Source organism: Triticum aestivum, chromosome 6A (genome assembly GCF_018294505.1).
Source record: "Triticum aestivum cultivar Chinese Spring chromosome 6A, IWGSC CS RefSeq v2.1, whole genome shotgun sequence".
NCBI lineage: Eukaryota > Viridiplantae > Streptophyta > Magnoliopsida > Poales > Poaceae > Triticum > Triticum aestivum.
This window is the reverse complement of record NC_057809.1, coordinates 355,169,715-355,189,046: the sequence shown is the minus strand read 5'-3', so window position 1 is coordinate 355,189,046 and position 19,332 is coordinate 355,169,715. Positions and strand designations below refer to the sequence as shown.

The window sequence follows — 19,332 nt, the reverse complement described above, 5'->3', positions numbered from 1 at the left end:
TAACTTCTCGGACTCTGCCGAGAAGAGACCATCACGGCTACACACACGGTTGATGCATTTTAATTAAGTTAAGTTTCAAGTTCTTTACAACCGGACATTAACAAATTCCCATCTGCCCATAACCGCTGGCACGACTTTGAAAAGTTCAAAACCCTACAGGGGCGTCCCAACTTAGCCCATCACAATCTCTCACGGTCAACGAAGGATATTACTTCTCCCGAGAAGACCCGATCAGTCTCGGAATCCCGGTTACAAGACATTTCGACAATGGTAAAACAAGACCAGCAAGACCGTCCGATGCGCCGACATCCCGATAGGAGCTGCACATATCTCGTTCTCAGGGCAACACCAGATGAGCACTCCGTACAACTAAAACCAGCCCTTAAGTTTCCTCGAGGTGGCGCTGCAAAAGACTCTAGTTCGGACCAACACTTAGACAAGCACTGGCCCGGGGGGGGGGGGGCTTAAATAAAGATGACCCTCGAGAGAGCGACTCCCAAGGGAAAAGTAGGTGGTGGTGAGGCAAATGGTAAAACCAAGGTTGGGCCTTCCTGGAGGAGTTTTATTCAAAGCGAACTGTCAAGGGGTCCCCATAACACCCAACCGTGTAAGGAACGCAAAATCAAGGAACATAACACCGGTATGACGGAAAACTAGGGCGGCAAGAATGGAACAAAACACCAGGCATAAGGCCGAGCCTTCCACACTTTACCAAGTATATAGATGCATTAATTACATAAGAGATATTGTGATATCCCAACATATCCATGTTCCAACCTGGAACAAACTTCATCTTCACCTGCAACTAACAACGCTATAAGAGGGGCTGAGCAAAGCGGTAACATAGCCAAACAACGGTTTGCTAGGACAAGGTGGGTTAGAGGCTGAACATGGGAATATGGGAGGCATGATAAAGCATGTGGTAGGTATTGCGGCATAGCAATAGAGCGAGCAACTAGCAAGCAAAGATAGAAGTGATTTCGAGGGTATGGTCATCTTGCCTGAGATCCCGCAAGGAAGAAGAACGAGTCCATGAAGAAGACAAACGGACGTAGATGAACGGATCCTCACAACTCCGGAACGAAACCGAAGCTAACGCGAGAAGTAACCCGAAAAGGAGCAAACAACATAGTAAACAACCATCACATAAGCATGGCATGATGCACAACCAAGTATGATGTATGTCCGGTTTAATGAGGCATGTGCACAAGCAATTCTACAAATTAAGTGGAGATCAATATGCAACGAGTTGCATATTGACGAAACACCATGACAAGTTATTTAGTTCGATCTCGTTTATGTATCTAACAATATTAAATGTTGATTAATATGGCAAGGGGTGAAGCAAATGAAAACTACCTATCTAGGCAAGTTTAAATGAGGCCGGAAAAACAAACAACAAGTCCGAAAATCCCTCATGTGCATATTATAGGTTTTGGTACTGTTCTGCCCTAAACACAATTTTAGAGTTGTTAAACATGCAAAGTAAAGCCACCATATTAAACTAGGCATTTTTCCACCCCATTTACATATAAAGTTTATTAAGTTCGGAGCTACGGTTAATTAGTTATGAATTAAAGCATTTTAATTAAGTTATTTAAGCAAATTTAAACAAACAAACAACAACAACAAAGCCTTTAGTCCCAAACAAGTTGGGGTAGGCTAGAGGTGAAACCCATAAGATCTCGCAACCAACTCATGGCTCTGGCACATGGATAGCAATCTTCCACGCACCCCTGTCCATAGCTAGCTCTTTGTCGATACTCCAATCCTTCAGGTCTCTCTTAACGGACTCCTCCCATGTCAAAATCGGTCGACCCCGCCCTCTCTTGACATTCTCCGCACGCTTTAGCCGTCCGCTATGCACTGGAGCTTCTGGAGGCCTGCGCTGAATATGCCCAAACCATCTCAAACGATGTTGGACAAGCTTCTCCTCAATTGGTGCTACCCCAACTCTATCTCGTATATCATCATTCCGGACTCGATCCTTCCTCGTGTGGCCACACATCCATCTCAACATACGCATCTCCGCCACATCTAACTGTTGAACATGTCGCCTTTTAGTCGGCCAACACTCCGCGCCATACAACATTGCGGGTCGAACCGCCGTCCTGTAGAACTTGCCTTTTAGCTTTTGTGGCACTCTCTTGTCACAGAGAATGCCAGAAGCTTGGCGCCACTTCATCCATCCGGCTTTGATTCGATGGTTCACATCTTCATCAATACCCCCATCCTCCTGCAACATTGACCCCAAATACCGAAAGGTGTCCTTCCGAGGTACCACCTGGCCATCAAGGCTAACCTCCTCCTCTTCACAGCTAGTAGTACTAAAACCGCACATCATGTACTCGGTTTTAGTTCTACTAAGCCTAAACCCTTTCGATTCCAAGGTTTGTCTCCATAACTCTAACTTCCTATTTACCCCCATCCGACTATCGTCAACTAGCACCACATCATCCGCAAAGAGCATACACCATGGGATACCTCATCCATCACCAATGCAAAAAGATAAGGGCTCAAAGCTGACCCCTGATGCAGTCCTATCTTAATCGGGAAGTCATCGGCGTCGACATCACTTGTTCGAACACTTGTCACAACATTATTGTACATGTCCTTGATGAGGATAATGTACTTTGCTGGGACTTCGTGTTTCTCCAAGGCCCACCACATGACATTCCGCGGTATCTTATCATAGGCCTTCTCCAAGTCAATGAACACCATATGCAAGTCCTTCTTATGCTCCCTATATCTCTCCATAAGTTGTCGTACCAAGAAAATGGCTTCCATGGTCGACCTCCCAGGCATGAAACCAAACTGATTTTTGGTCACGCTTGTCATTCTTCTTAAGCGGTGCTCAATGACTCTCTCCCATAGCTTCATTGTATGGCTCATCAGCTTAATTCCACGGTAATTAGTACAACTCTGAACATCCCCCTTGTTCTTGAAGATTGGTACTAATATACTCCGTCTCCATTCTTCTGGCATCTTGTTTGCCCGAAAAATGAGGTTGAAAAGCTTGGTTAGCCATACTATCACTACGTCCCCGAGACCTTTTCACACCTCAATGGGGATACAATCAGGGCCCATCGCCTTGCCTCCTTTCATCCTTTTTAAAGCCTCCTTCACCTCAGACTCCTGGATGTGCCGCACAAAACGCATGCTGGTCTCATCAAAGGAGTCATTCAGTTCAATGGTAGAACTCTCATTCTCCCCATTGAACAGCTTGTCGAAGTACTCCCGCCATCTATGCTTAATCTCTTCGTCCTTCACCAAGAGTTGGCCTGCTCCGTCCTTGATGCATTTGACTTGGCCAATATCCCTCGTCTTCCTCTCCCGGATCTTAGCCATCTTATAGATGTCCCTTTCACCTTCCTTCGTGCCTAACCGTTGGTAGAGGTCCTCATATGCCCGACCCCTTGCTTCACCAACAGCTCGCTTTGCGGCCTTCTTCGCCATCTTGTACTTCTCTATTTTGTCTGCACTCCTATCCAGGTATAGGCGTCTGAAGCAATCTTTCTTCTCTTTAAGCGCCTTCTGGACATCATCATTCCACCACCAGGTATCGTTATCTTCGCTTCTCCTTCCCCTGGACACTCCAAACTCCTCCGAGGCCACCTTACGAATGCAAGTCGCCATCTTCATCCACACATTGTCCGCATCCCCTCCTTCCTCCCAAGGGCCCTCCTTAAATACCCTCTTCTTGAACACCTGAGCTACCTCCCCCTTGAGCTTCCACCACTTCGTTCTAGCGACCTTGGCACGCTTATCCCGCTGGACACGAATCCGAAAGCGGAAGTCAGCAACCACCAGCTTATGCTGGGGTACAACACTCTCCCCAGGTATCACCTTACAGTCTAGGCACGCACGCCTATCTTCTCTTCTCGAGAGGATGAAATCAATCTGGCTAGAGTGTTGGCCACTACTAAAAGTCACCAGATGTGATTCTCTCTTTCTAAAGAGGGTGTTAGCTACAATCATGTTGTAGGCTAGAGCAAAGCTTAAGACATCTTCTCCTTCTTGATTCCTGATGCCATAGCCAAAGCCCCCATGCGCCCCTTCAAAACCTGTGTTAGATGTACCCACGTGGCCATTGAGGTCTCCTCCTATGAAGAGCTTCTCACCAATCGGTACACTCCTAACCATGTCTTCCAAGCCTTCCCAGAACTCCCTCTTGGTGTTCTCATTGTGGCCTACTTGCGGGGCATATGCGCTGATAACATTGAGAACCAAGTCCTCAGCTACCCGCTTGACCAGGATAATCCGGTCCCCACGTCTCCTGACGTCTACCACTCCATACTTGAGGCTCTTGTTGATCAAGATGCCTACGCCATTTCTGTTTGCAGCCGTCCCCGTGTACCACAGCTTGAAGCCGGTATCCTCCACCTCCTTCGCCTTCTGTCCTCTCCATTTGGTTTCTTGGACGCAAAGGATATCAACACCTCTCCTCACTGCTGCATCAACTAGCTCCCGAAGCTTCCCTGTCAGAGACCCTACGTTCCAGCTACCTAAGCGAATCCTCCTAGGCTCGGCTAGCTTCCTTACCCTTCGCACTCGTCGAGTCAAATGCGAAGACCCTTGCTCATTTTCCACTACATTCGGGCGCCGATGTAGCGCGCCACTAAGGATGCGACGACCCGATCCTCGCTCACTTGCCATCGTATCCGGATCAAGATACGGCGCGCCACTTGGGGGGTGACGGCCCGGCCCCTGCCCATTTTCCACCACACCGGGTTCCGATGTGGCGCGTCGCTGAGAGGGTTACGCCCCAACGAAAATCTTTTGGGTTTCATCTTCATAAGAGTGGCTGAGTTTTTACGTTGGCTCGCCAAGCCTATCACAACCCTCCTCCTTTACCCGGGCTTGGGACCGGCTATGTTGAGACAACATAGGCGGAGTTATTATATGAAAGTGGCAAATTATGAAACTAGAAGAAAAACTAAGCATTTTACATATAAAGTTTGTTTTAATCCGATGCACGGTTTGTGAGTTATTATATGCATGAACTCTAGGGACTTTTCTGCAAAACAACCGCCTCAGGATTAATAGCTAAATTCGTTCCACGGGAAAAAAAACATGATTCGGGCTGCATCTAAAATCTAGCGCAACAGGAGGAGAACAAAAGGGGTGCTGGGGTGTGCCTCACCCATGGGCCAGGCCCAGTTTGTGGAGGAGGCCCAAGAGGGGCCGGCTGGCTCGAGGCCAGGGCGTGGGCGACGTGGAGAGGGGCCGGCTTGGGAGGAGCTGGGCCTCGCGCAGCGGTCAACGCACGCAGACGACGCGCGGGGTGTCGAGGCAGAGGCACCATCCTCCTCTGCCCGAACTGCTGCCGCTCGATGCAGCGAAGGAGACCCGCGGCTGGAGGGGGCTTGGCGCGGCGGGACGTCGCGGGGACGACCGGATCCAAGGCGGGGAGGCTCGACGGGAAGCAGGGGCGGCTGGATCCAGGCGAGGACGGGGCAGAGGTACTTGGCGCGGTGGCGGAGCTGGCCCTAGAGCGAGGCGGGACGAGCAGGACGGAGAGAAGGCAGCAGGCAGGGAACACGGCGACTTGGCTCGGAACTTGCCGAATCCGAGCAGGAAGGAGGCGCATGCATCGAGGATGGGTGGATCCGGTGCGAGGGAGGACTTGGCGAGGCTCGATGACACGAAACGGTGGCCATGGCGCCATGCCAACCGGGGCGAGCTCCTCTTGCTCCTGTACCTGGCGAGAGAGAGAAATTGAGAGCGCGAGAGAGACAGAAGGGGAAGAACGAAGGGAGAGGGAGGAGGTCGGCCTCGGGTGCTGCTGCTGTGGCGAGGGAGGAGCACGGTGCAACGGCTGTGGTTGGTGGATCAGGAGGGAAGCACTGGTTGGGTGGCGGCGGAAATCAAGGGAGATGGTCGGGGGCCGCTGGTTGGATCTGGCAGGAGAGGAAAACGAGGAGATGGCGGCGGATGGGACGGATGGAAAGGATGGGACGGCTCCTCGGACTAGGGTTTGACTAGAATAGGTATGGGTTAGTCTACTGTATATAGCAAAAGAAATTTAGAAAGGACTAGAATAACCCTTCGATCGTAATCGGACGGTCGACAAACAAATTGGTAGGGAGTCCAAAAAGGAAAACAGAGATATTTTGTAGACGTTTGGAGATGATCCGGACACCACGGTAGCGACAGTCCTAGTCGGGTTCGGGACAACTATCGGACGCGCGCGCGAGGAGGGCGGCGGGCTGACGAGAGAGGTTAGGTTGGACCTGGCGGTAGGTAGTGGGCTGAGTAGACGGTCTTGAGCTGAGAGAAGAGAAGAGAGGGAGGCCCGGCGATTGTTTTCGAAGACCGAAAACGTCCGAGGAAAAGACCGGCTATACTGCCGCTATAGTTATCGGTTGGGGCGTCAAACGGACTCCGAACGCGATGAAACTTGGCAGGCGGCCTACTGACAACAAAACAACACCGCACGCCAACTTTCATCCCATTCCGAGAACATTTCCCGGCCACTTATAAAATAATATTTCGGACGTGCCGCGGGCGCGTGCAAGTGTTTCTGGGCTCAGAACGGACAATGGAAGGAATTGGGAGACCGGGACAAATGCATGTTTTGAAAACATGATGATGCAATGCACATGATGACATGACAAGATGCAACACACAAGCAAATGACAAGGCAACAACCGCGAATAACTGGACGACACCTGGCGCAACGGTCTCGGGGCGTCACAACACTCCACCACTACAAGAGGATCTCGTCCCGAGATCCAGGATGGCACCGGAGAGAAATGGAAGAGGAATAGGTAAAACAAAGTTGCTTCTTGACAAAAGAGTGAAACTAAAGAACCTTAGAGGTTGAACAACTTTAAAGAAGAAAACAACGAAGATGAACAAAGTTGAAACACTCCGTTATCAAAGAGGAACAAAGAACATTGCGAGAACCTTGTAGGTTGAAAGACATAAGAAAAAGGGTTGCAATGGACAAGAAGTACATGCAAGCACTCCGGTAGAAACGAGATGTACAAGGAACGATAAGGATCAATTAGGACAACACTCCGGTTGGAAATGCAAGGTAAAGAAATGATCTTCGCAAAATAAAAGCACTTGGATGAGACTCCGGTTAAGAGAGGAATGATAGCCACTACACTCCGGGTAAAACAAGATAGAGAAGGAAAAATAATGATATAATTTGAACAGCACTCCGACTGTAAATGGAAGGAATTAAAAAGAACTTGACAAGATGAGAGCATACTTGATGAGATCAACAGCACACTGGCTCCGGAACTATTGAAAGAATGGTACAAGGGGTAAGAAAGATTTCAGACAGCACTCCGGTTGAGAAAAGAGACAAAACTTGACAGAATGGGAAGAACTTGAAAAAAGGGCACGACACTCCGGCTGAATGGATTATCAAAGAAAAGAACATGATCTTTGACAAAAATGAAATGATGGGTCGAAGAGTAAAACATCATAATGCCTTCGGAAGAAATAATAGAAGATAGATCATTGGAATTAAATTATGGAGAAGAAAATGATAACTCTTCCCACAAATGAATTTGAAAGAAAACATCCTTACGAAGAAGACTTGAACGGAGTTGTTGAAAAATCAACAACGAAAACAATAAGCTGCTTGTGGGCTTATGAAAACATCTCAAAACTTGAGGTGAAAACCCGCCACAAACGAAAACAATTGCTTGCTTGAGAGCGACGGAGAGATCAAAACGTCTTTCATAGCGAGAATAGGAGAAAACTTGGATTATTAATAAGCACCACAATAGCAACATTCCTTAGGAAAGGCTTTAGGTGAAATATAACCCAAGATAACTCTAATAAAGATATTGATGGGTTGCAAAGGAACTCATGAATGAATTGGAAATGGTGGGTTTAAAATATGTCATTCCGGACAACTTGTGAATCATGAAGCATGAAGGGAAATTGCCAAGAATGAGATAACACCACCTGAAAAGATAAGATAGAAAGAATTGTACTTCGGATGCAAGATGAAGAATACTTTAACTCCTCGAAACAAAACACGTGTCGAGCACCAGGTTTATTTTGGAGTATAGCTTGGCGGATCTTAGCTTCGAGAGAAATCTTGAGGGCAATTGAAGAATGAAAGGAATCCTTGACGAACCACCATGTTGAGCCTCCATGAAGAACTCCGGTAATAAAAGAATGACAGAAAGAAATAGAAGTTGAAAATACAAGGTGAAATCTTGCAATGATTAGATGGATCTTCAAGACGAGATAAATGAGAGAGCTTGGAACTCCGGTAACAAAAGAAAGATGAAACAATTGAAACCGAGAATTGACTCATCGTAAACAAACTCCGGAAGAATGAATCAATCACTTGGACGGAGCAAGAATAAGAATTATGTTATGCATATCCTTCACCAATTAAATTGATGACAAGCACGGATTTGGCATACTACTTATTCTCATTGGAAAGGATTTAGGAGAGATATAGCGTAATCTTGAGAAGGTCTTCAACGAACCACTGGTAGGATTGGAAAGAACGAATGAATTGATATGATAACTAAGGAAGAGAACTCTTGAACGAACCATCGTAAGAATTGAAAAACGAACGAACTAAAGGGATAAATCACCGGTAAGAATTTGAAAACGAACAAAAATACTTGGAGAAATTTAGATACAAGAGAATGAAGAGATCATGAGCTGATTAGAGAATATTTGAATGATGCACCGATAAGATTTTGAGAACGAGAGCTGAAAGCTGAGAATGAATAAATCTGAAATTTGGCCTTCAGAGAATCAAACAGAAAAGAATGTTGAATTTCTCCGGACAGGTGAATAGAATTCTCACAATCAAAACAATTATGAGAGGAAGGCATCAAGCTAGAACCATGAATCTCTGAAAGAACAGATAAGATATGGAGAAAAAACTCTTCTTCGGTCTTCAAGTGTTGAGAATGACAAAAAGAAACACCACCATGAACAATTGAGATACTCCGGGATGACGAATAGAAAGGTTGAGCCAACGGTGAAAAGAATTTGACAGGTCTTGGAGAAAATACATAAGACTGATGATAATTCATTCTTACGTCAAACTTTAAAAAGAATTTGAGAAGCTCCGGGAAAATTAGAAGAGTCAGGTAAGATCCTGGGAAAGACCTGTAGGTTAGGGTCCACTCAAAAGAAACACCGTTGAACAATTTAAAAGCGAGATTGCGCCGGTTGAAATAAATGGCTTGAATGAGGTAACATCCTTAAAAGAACTTGAGTGAAATGAGAATGGAAACTTGAATCTTCTGAGATATTTTCGACACTCCGAAACAATTGAATAGCGAGAAGTGGATGATTTAAGAGGTGCAACGACATGAGAAAGCATTTGAACCGAGAAAAAGATATGATTAACAAAGCATGAATTGGATCCACCGGAGAAGAAAGAGAACGAAGAATGATGAACTAGTAGAGCATCTTCAAGAGAATCACCGGGTAAGAGCATTGGCAGAAAAGAATGGAGAGACTTCCCATCAATAAAAGGATACTTGAATAAGAAATCTGAGTCCTTAAAAAAAAAGGGTGGGAGGATGGGAAAAACAAAGACAACTTGGGACGGATGAAACAAACACCGTTGAGAAAAAACTTGATCTGATCCTGCAGATGTAGAAATGATCGGATCCATTTGAAGAGAAACACGCTGGTTGAAAAGGATTGACATGACAATCTCTATTATCATGAAGGATTAGTATTCACATAGGAGTATGAGAACACCGCTTAGGAAAGGTATGGAATCAACATTTGACATTGAAGCAACTCGAATATCACAAACCAAAACAAAAAACAAAGTATTAGGTTGCAGAATAAGCCGGAACAAACATATGATAGAGATTTCGTTCGAAGTTTTTGTGGTGGGGCCCACACGGGCTCGATCGTACAGCACCATCATGTACAAGGCAGTGCACATGACATACGAAATGTCCTCGAGTCAGCATAGCCAAGGACTCTTTAAGACACAACGAGACCATTGTAAAACCAACTGTGGACAGGCGGACCACTAGACGTCGAACCCCAATCTCATATCATGCATTTGTCGGAAAGATATCTTAGGAGCTACTTGAATTCCCACTTATAAACTCCCGAAACTATCTGGTTATGCATTCAGGTGTTGGGGATACAGGGGAAGCATAATATCTCACCCAAAACTAGCAAATCCTACATCCAGCTGTATCCATCCTTCAACACATAACCAAGAAACCTTCGGAAATCATTTACCTCAACCTTCGAAAAGCATCCGTTATACGAGTTATGGCAATACTCCCGAACTCCCGCCCCAATACTGGGTGGCGTCGAGGTTATCTCACCAACAACTGCATAAAAGAGATTTTCGATGTCGGCGAACTCAGGTATACCAGAACTGCAACGATAAAATTGTGACGACAACACCTCGGAGCTCAACTCCCCGGGACACTGCCACAACCCCTAAATGTCAGGAGGCACCAAGAACAATGTTCTCGTCACAAAACCATCGGAACGATTCCAAGATACTCGCCTGATTTTAAAAAAATTTCGTTAAATTTGAGAAGAGAAGAGTCAAAACTTCTACGTCAGGAGGCCTCACCAGAGCAATGATGGGATTGAGGAATAAAAAAAATCCTACTCTCCGATATATATAATCTTATAAGACTCAAAACATTTTTCTAGACTCAACAACGCCAACGATTCGATCAAGCAGGGGGCTCCTAAGTTGGGGAAGGCTCTGATTACCAATTTGTAACACCCCATGATGCGGCTATATCTCCCACGTGTCGGAGCACGACTTAGAGGCATAACCGCATTGTAGGCATGTCGCAAGAGGGGTAATCTTTACACATCCCATGTACTGAATAAGAAAGAGGTACAGAGCTGGCTTACAATCGCCACTTCACACAATACATGAATATAGCATTACATCATCCAGATACAATCAAGGTCCGTCTACGGAACTAAAATAAAAGAAGACTACCCCTAATGCAAAAGATCCCCAATCGCCCCGATTGGGCTCCACTACTGATCAACTGAAACGAAACAACACGATGAACAAGATCTTCATCGAGCTCCTCCTTGAGCTTGGTTGAGTCACCTGCACGGTATCATCGGCACCTGCAAACTGGTTTTGGAAATAATCTGTGAGTCACGGGGACTCAGCAATCTCACACCCGTGAGATCAAGACTATTTAAGCTTATGGGTAGGATAGGGTATTGAGGTGGAGCTGCAGTAAGCACTAGCATATATGGTGGCTAACTTACGCAAAATAAGAGCGAGAAGAGAAGCAAAGCACGGTCATGAACTAGAAGTGATCAAGAAGTGATCCTGAAACTACTTACGTTTCAAGCATAACTCCAACGCCGTGTTCACTTCCTGGACTCTGCCGAGAAGAGACCATCACGGCTACACACGCGGTTGATGCATTTTAATTAAGTTAAGTTTCAAGTTCTCTACAACCAGACATTAACAAATTCCCATCTGCCCATAACCGCTGGCACGGCTTTCGAAAGTTCAAAACCCTGCAGGGGTGTCCCAACTTAGCCCATCACAATCTCTCACGGTCAACGAAGACTATTCCTTCTCCCGAGAAGACCCGATCAGTCTCGGAATCCCGGTTACAAGACATTTCGACAATGGTAAAACAAGACCAGCAAGACCGTCCGATGCGCCGACATCCCGATAGGAGCTGCACATATCTCATTCTCAGGGCAACACCGGATGAGCACTTCGTACAACTAAAACCAGCCCTCAAGTTTCCTCGAGGTGGCGCTGCAAAAGACTCTAGTTCGGACCAACACTTAGACAAGCACTGGCCCGGGGGGGGGCTTAAAATAAAGATGACCCTCGAGAGAGCGACTCCCAAGGGAAAAGTAGGTGGTGGTGAGGCAAATGGTAAAACCAAGGTTGGGACTTCCTGGAGGAGTTTTATTCAAAGCGAACTGTCAAGGGGTCCCCATAACACCCAACCGTGTAAGGAACGCAAAATCAAGGAACATAACACCGGTATAACGGAAAACTAGGGCGGCAAGAATGGAACAAAACACCAGGCATAAGGCCGAGCCTTCCACCCATTACCAAGTATATAGATGCATTAATTAAATAAGAGATATTGTGTTATCCCAACATATCCATGTTCCAACCTGGAACAAACTTCATCTTCACCTGCAACTAACAACGCTATAAGAGGGGCTGAGCAAAGCGGTAACATAGCCAAACAACGGTTTGCTAGGACAAGGTGGGTTAGAGGCTGAACATGGCAATATGGGAGGCATGATAAAGCATGTGGTAGGTATTGCGGCATAGCAATAGAGCGAGCAACTAGCAAGCAAAGATAGAAGTGATTTCGAGGGTATGGTCATCTTGCCTGAGATCCCGCAAGGAAGAAGAACGAGTCCATGAAGAAGACAAACGGACGTAGATGAACGGATCCTCACAACTCCGGAACGAAACCGAAGCTAACGCGAGAAGTAACCCGAAAAGGAGCAAACAACATAGTAAACAACCATCACATAAGCATGGCATGATGCACAACCAAGTATGATGCATGCCCGGTTTAATGAGGCATGGCATGGCAAAGTGCACAAGCAATTCTACAAATTAAGCGGAGATCAATATGCAACGAGTTGCATATTGACGAAACACCACGACAAGTTATTTAGTTCGATCTCGTTTATGTATCCAACAATATTAAATGTTGATTAACATGGCAAGGGGTGAAGCAAATGAAAACTACCTATCTAGGCAAGTTTAAATGAGGCCGGAACAATAAACAACAAGTCCGAAAACTCCTCATGTGCATATTGTAGGTTTTGGTACTGTTCTGCCCTAAACACAATTTTAGAGTTATTAAACATGCAAAGTAAAGCCACCATGTTAAACTAGGCATTTTTCCACCCCATTTACATATAAAGTTTATTAAGTTCGAAGCTACGGTTAATTAGTTTGAATTAAAGCATTTTAATTAAGTTATTTAAGCAAATTTAAACAAACAAGATTTTAAACATTTTAAACATAGATGAAAGTGGCAAATTATGAAACTAGAAGAAAAACTAAGCATTTTACATATAAAGTTTGTTTTAGTCCGATGCACGGTTTGTGAGTTATTATATGCATGAACTCTAGGGACTTTTCTGCAAAACAACCGCCTCAGGATTAATAGCTAAATTCGTTCCACGGGAAAAAACATGATTCGGGCTGCATCTAAAATCTAGCCCAACAGGAGGAGAACAAAAGGGGTGCTGGGGTGTGCCTCACCCATGGGCCAGGCCCAGTTTGTGGAGGAGGCCCAAGAGGGGCCGGCTGGCTCGAGGCCAGGGCGTGGGCGACGTGGAGAGGGGCCGGCTTGGGAGGAGCTGGGCCTCGCGCAGCGGTCAACGCACGCAGACGACGCGCGGGGTGTCGAGGCAGAGGCACCATCCTCCTCTGCCCGAACTGCTGCCGCTCGATGCAGCGAAGGAGACCCGCGGCTGGAGGGGGCTTGGCGCGGCGGGACGTCGCGGGGACGACCGGATCCAAGGCGGGGAGGCTCGACGGGAAGCAGGGGCGGCTGGATCCAGGCGAGGACGGGGCGGAGGTACTTGGCGCGGTGGCGGAGCTGGCCCTAGAGCGAGGCGGGACGAGCAGGACGGAGAGGAGGCAGCAGGCAGGGAACACGGCGACTTGGCTCGGAACTTGCCGAATCCGAGCAGGAAGGAGGCGCAGGCATCGGGGATGGGTGGATCCGGTGCGAGGGAGGACTTGGCGAGGCTCGATGACACGGAACGGTGGCCATGGCGCCATGCCAACCGGGGCGTGCTCCTCTTGCTCCTGTACCTGGCGAGAGAGAGAAATTGAGAGCGCGAGAGAGACAGAAGGGGAAGAACGAAGGGAGAGGGAGGAGGTCGGCCTCGGGTGCTGCTGCTGTGGCGAGGGAGGAGCACGGTGCAACGGCTGTGGTTGGTGGATCGGGAGGGAAGCACTGGTTGGGTGGCGGCGGAAATCAAGGGAGATGGTCGGGGGCCGCTGGTTGGATTTGGCAGGAGAGGAAAACGAGGAGATGGCGGCGGATGGGACGGATGGAAAGGATGGGACGGCTCCTCGGACTAGGGTTTGACTAGAATAGGTATGGGTTAGTCTACTGTATATAGCAAAAGAAATTTAGAAAGGACTAGAATAACCCTTCGATCGTAATCGGACGGTCGACAAACAAATTGGTAGGGAGTCCAAAAAGGAAAACGGAGATATTTTGTAGACGTTTGGAGATGATCCGGACACCACGGTAGCGACAGTCCTAGTCGGGTTCGGGATAACTATCGGACGCGCGCGCGAGGAGGGCGGCGGGCTGACGAGAGAGGTTAGGTTGGACCTGGCGGTAGGTAGTGGGCTGAGTAGACGGTCTTGAGCTGAGAGAAGAGAAGAGAGGGAGGCCCGGCGATTGTTTTCGGAGACCGAAAACGTCCGAGGAAAAGACCGGCTATGCTGCCGCTATAGTTATCGGTTGGGGCGTCAAACGGACTCCGAACGCGATGAAACTTGGCAGGCGGCCTACTGACAACAAAACAACACCGCACGCCAACTTTCATCCCATTCCGAGAACATTTCCCGGCCACTTATAAAATAATATTTCGGACGTGCCGCGGGCGTGTGCAAGTGTGTCTGGGCTCAGAACGGACAACGAAAGAAACTGGGAGACCGGGACAGATGCAAGTTTTGAAAACATGATGATGCAATGCACATAATGACATGACAAGATGCAACACGCAAGCAAATGACAAGGCAACACCAGCGAATAACTGGACGACACCTGGCGCAACGGTCTCGGGGCGTCACATTAGCGGTCTTGCCGCCTTTCCCATGTTGACGCTTGTAATAAGGGTTAGGGCAACTAGGAGCCCAATGATCAGGATCTCCGCACACATGACAAATTCCTTTCTTGTCAGTCTTCTTCTTGAAGTTGGTGTGCTGCGAAGCATTGTTCTTCCCATCAAACTTCCCTTTACCATCAAACTTGCCCTTGTTCTTGAACTTGTGGGGCTGAAAGTTTTTCTTCTGTACCAGATTGGCAGTAGAACCTCCCTCAATACCTCGAGCACGTATGTCTTTTGCTCTCGCCTTTTCTTCCACATCAAGAGTACCAATGAGATCCGGAACGGAAAACTCCTGCCTCTTATGCTTCAGAGAGGTAGCAAAGTTCCTCCACGAGAGAGGAAGCTTAGTGATGATGCCTTCGACAACAAACTTGTCCAGTTACATAAAATTAAAGTGCTCAAGTTCTCTAGCAAATGACTGTATCTCGTGAGCTTGCTAAACCACGGAGCGCTTGTCATCCTCTAGTCATAGAATTGTTCCATGATATACAGCTCAGTGCCGGCACCGAGACCCCAAACTTGGCCTCGAGTGCGTCCCACATATCTTATGCATTATCAATTGACACATAAGCATCAACTATGTTCTCACCAAGAACACTCATGAGAGCAGTCTTAAACAAGGTATCCGTTTTTTGAAAGTTCCTGCTGAGGATCAAGAACTCCTTCAGGTTTTGCCAAGAGTGGCGTCATAGCAGCTCATGGTTTGAAACCATAGAACGGCTCTCACACGCCACCTCTTATAGTGCACACCCTCAAACATAGGAGGCCTCATGGAAGCAGCAAAACCACTCAGAGGTAAATTGCCTATAATAAAGTTTTTGGATTGTTGAAAATACGAGCAATTTACCATGTGATTTTATTAACAAAAACAGTAGATTAAACATGACTATCATAGCAGATATGAGACAAGTCATGCAATCTGACACAGAGTATGCAAATGGCATCTGAGGTACTGAATATGAATAGAACACATGTACAACAGAAGCTAGAACAGGAAACTGTGGCAGGATCTTAAACAGAAAGAACACAAGGACGTACGAAGCAGCGGCAGAGGTATTGGACTTGGGGTGGACTTCCTCGCCGGCCATGCCATCGAAGAGGTTGTCGACGTCGGGGAAGAAGTCGTCGTTTGGGAAGTGCTCATCGGCGTCCGTGGCTTCCGTGATGATGAAGTCAGTAGTCGCGCAGAGGCTCCCCAAAAACCTTATCACCCTTCTCTTGTACAGGACTCGAAGTGGCGGTGTTTCGGAGGCCTACTATCCCGGCCTGCGGTGCACGAGACCTTACAGTAGGTCAGAGCTTGGAACTCGATGGCGAGAGGAAGATGATGTTCTGGTGTGTCTCTCTGGAGAGGATCAACCTCTCTTTTATAGGCACAGGAGAAGGAAGGGAACAGGCAGCGATGGGAGGCGAAGGAAAAGAAGGAGACGAAACGAACAGCCAGCAGCCGAAGGGTGCATCGTTTTCAATCTCCACTACAGCAAAACTTTTCAGCTCCTGTGTGACCTTTCGTATACCAGTCATGCGTGGCAAAAATTTAGACATCGGCTCATTCCCGCAACCGGCGGCGCGTCGTGACGAGGCGTGGCGAGACGGGCAGCAGAGGAGGAGCGCGCGTGAATGTCTCTTGTTCTCATGCTCATACATGTGGGAAAACATCCTCTCTTTATAAGGAGGTCCAACTCCTACCAAACTAGCAATGTGGGACTAAACTTTAGTCCCACCTCCCTTGCACGAATGGGTTAAGTGGACCTCTAGGATTTATTAAGAATTTCTGAAAAAGCTATTGGTCTGGCTTAAAACTAGGCTAAATTCCAGCAGTTTGCATGTCATGTTTTTGGCCAAGCAACATATGTGAATGGGTAGAGGCAAGGTTTGATACTAGAGAAGCCATTTTGCTTACGGGATAGGTTCCTTAGATTTTCGGCACATCAAAATACCGTATCGGATATCAAGGCTGAGATCAAGTTGGCTTTTGACTCCAGGAGGCATTTTTTTGCTTTTGGGATGACATGATCAAAACTCCTATGAGGAGGCAATGCAGCTAGTTCCTGAAAAATATCATTATATTGGAGAAATAGTTCGTGAACCATGGCGTAAGAGCTCTATGTACCTCTGTCATTGTATGAGTCGCTTCCTTTTTGTGTATGGCACCCCAACTCCCTTCGGCAGCATCTACTAATTAAGAACTTAACTTGAAAGCTACATTTCGACCTGGATGCTTCTAATAACCTTCTCATCTCACCTTTTGGGGACATCAGGCAGAGGGACGTGGCCTTCTGGCCAAGAGTATATCAGAACCATGAGTAGTTTGCATGCAGTGTTAGGGAATGTTTTGGTGGGTTTCCGGCATGTACCCGTTTTAAAACATGCCAACATGTATATATTTCCCTCTTCTAGATGAAAAGCCAGCGCTCCTGCCGGTTGCTAAAAAAGAGTTAGTTCGTGAACTACAACAGGAGTTATAGTGTGTTGTTAGAGGAGCAACCTTATTTTATTGCATAGCCCATAGGGCAAATATATAGTACAATAGACTTGGGGTACAAGGAAGGAAATCTGGACTAATACGACTATGAAAAGTAGATTGGGCCAATATAATACGGAAATGCCTAATGGAGCTCGAGCTCCACGTAGACCTTTATTTGGAAACTTCAGAATTCAAATTTTAGGTTTCAAAAAATTTCTGAAAAATATACGCATATACATATGGATGTATAGTACTTGTCTGTGAAGTTCCATGACGAAATATTTTTTTATGCGAGCTACACAAAAATAACAAAATCACGTATTTCTAGCATATGTACTATTCATTATAAAATCACATGATTTTTTTTTCATATTGGCCGCATAAAAACATATATTGTGATGAAATTTCACACGCATCTAATATACATCTACAAGTACTTGTATGTTTTTCAGATCTTTTCGAAACTAAAAAAGTTGAATTTTGAATGTTTGAAAATAGAGGGCTCCATGGTGCCCGAGAGCAAAAATCCACTCTAATATTTTTTTTCGAGAAAACGCAAAATGATTTTTGCATTTCATTGCATTGAAAAGATGAGAGAGAGTACATGCCTCCTAGGAGGTTATATTTACAGTCCTAGCGCCTGATCAGTGGACATCCCAGGAGGCGAGCAAGATAATCCGCAGCTCCTGTGCCCCAGCTTTTTGCCCAACATTTGGCCTCGTCTTTAATCCTATCAACTGGCGCATCTATCGAGGGTCTTGCATTGTCGAAGACGCATTCGTTCCTCTGTTTCCAGATCATGCAGGGGACGAGCAGTGTGATCGATTGCAGAGCTTTTGTAGTGTAGGAGGGATCTGTGCCATCGCACACAGCCACCATTCCATCATGGTAATTTCGTTGGCTGGCGGTTGGGCAGGTATATGCGCCCAGTCCAGGATGATGTGCAAAGTCTGCTTAGCAAATGGACACGCCAGGAGCAGGTGTTGGATGGTCTCCGGGTCTTGGTCGCAAAGGAGGCACCTAGGGTGGTGCTGCAGGCCACAGCGGGCCAGCCTCGACGCCGTCCACTCTCTAATATAATACTCCTTAACAATCCCCTCATGTTTTACCAGAACAAAATAGTGATAATCCAAAATCTGTGTCTTCAGAGTGTCGTTGTAGCATCAAGAGTCTTCAAAAACCTGTTGTGTCTAGCCAAAGAAGGGATAACAAGAAGATGATGCATCAAAGTAAGATAACACATCAGTAGAAGGCACAAGATAAGTTTGAAGAGAAGATGGGTTGTCAAAAGACGATGTCACATCAACAGAATGTGTCATAGCCCAAGAAAACCAACGCTGGAAGAAGCTTGGCGGCAAGAGAACGGGCGTAGATCGGCAATGCAGAAAGAGGCCACGAAAATCCTATAGAAAGGACAAGGACCAAAATAGGCTGACGGATAGGCCACGAAAATTGTTGATGCGGGACCTTGATGTGGAGGCAAACATGCTTATCAGGGCATCCCAGATCGCATGAGCCTTCTCGTGAGAGGCAACTTGAATCAGGACCTCCTTGGAGAGATTATTGAGCAAGTATGCGAGCACCTGCTGGTCCTCCCTTGCCCAGACGGTACTCAGGGTTGATGACGACTTGATCCTTGCCGGCGCTGTCTTTGGTGGTGATTGTTTTGGGTGGTTCGGCATAGGTTTTGTCTAGGTAGCCATACATGCCCGCAGCTCGAATCTGCGATAGCACTTGAGCACGCCATAGGATGAAGTTGGTTCTAGTGAGTTTTTCTGAAACTTGGGAGTTGAGGGAAAAGTTTGTGGTGGAGCTAGAGGAGGACGCCATGGCAGGAGGTTGAGGAAGGTAGCTCGATGTGTTGGAAGAGAGGGGCTCTGATACCATGTAAGATTTGATGAAACGTCGTACCCTCCAAAGGAGAGTGCCCGCAGTTATATTGATCGAACGAGAGGAGAGCCTCTCTTGAGGATTACAGAGTTTGGGTTACAGAAGACTAGATAGAAAAACTTAAAAGGAGACCAACTCTATCTATCTCTAACCCAATCTATTTCCAACTCTAT

The 19,332-nt window shown here is 46.7% G+C and overlaps 1 protein-coding gene across 4 annotated transcripts in view; it reads left to right on the top strand.

The window, feature by feature from the left end:
• LOC123127538 (uncharacterized) overlaps nucleotides 1-19,332 on the top strand; it is a 64,091-nt gene that overhangs the window by 32,526 nt on the left and 12,233 nt on the right. The window lies entirely within an intron of this gene.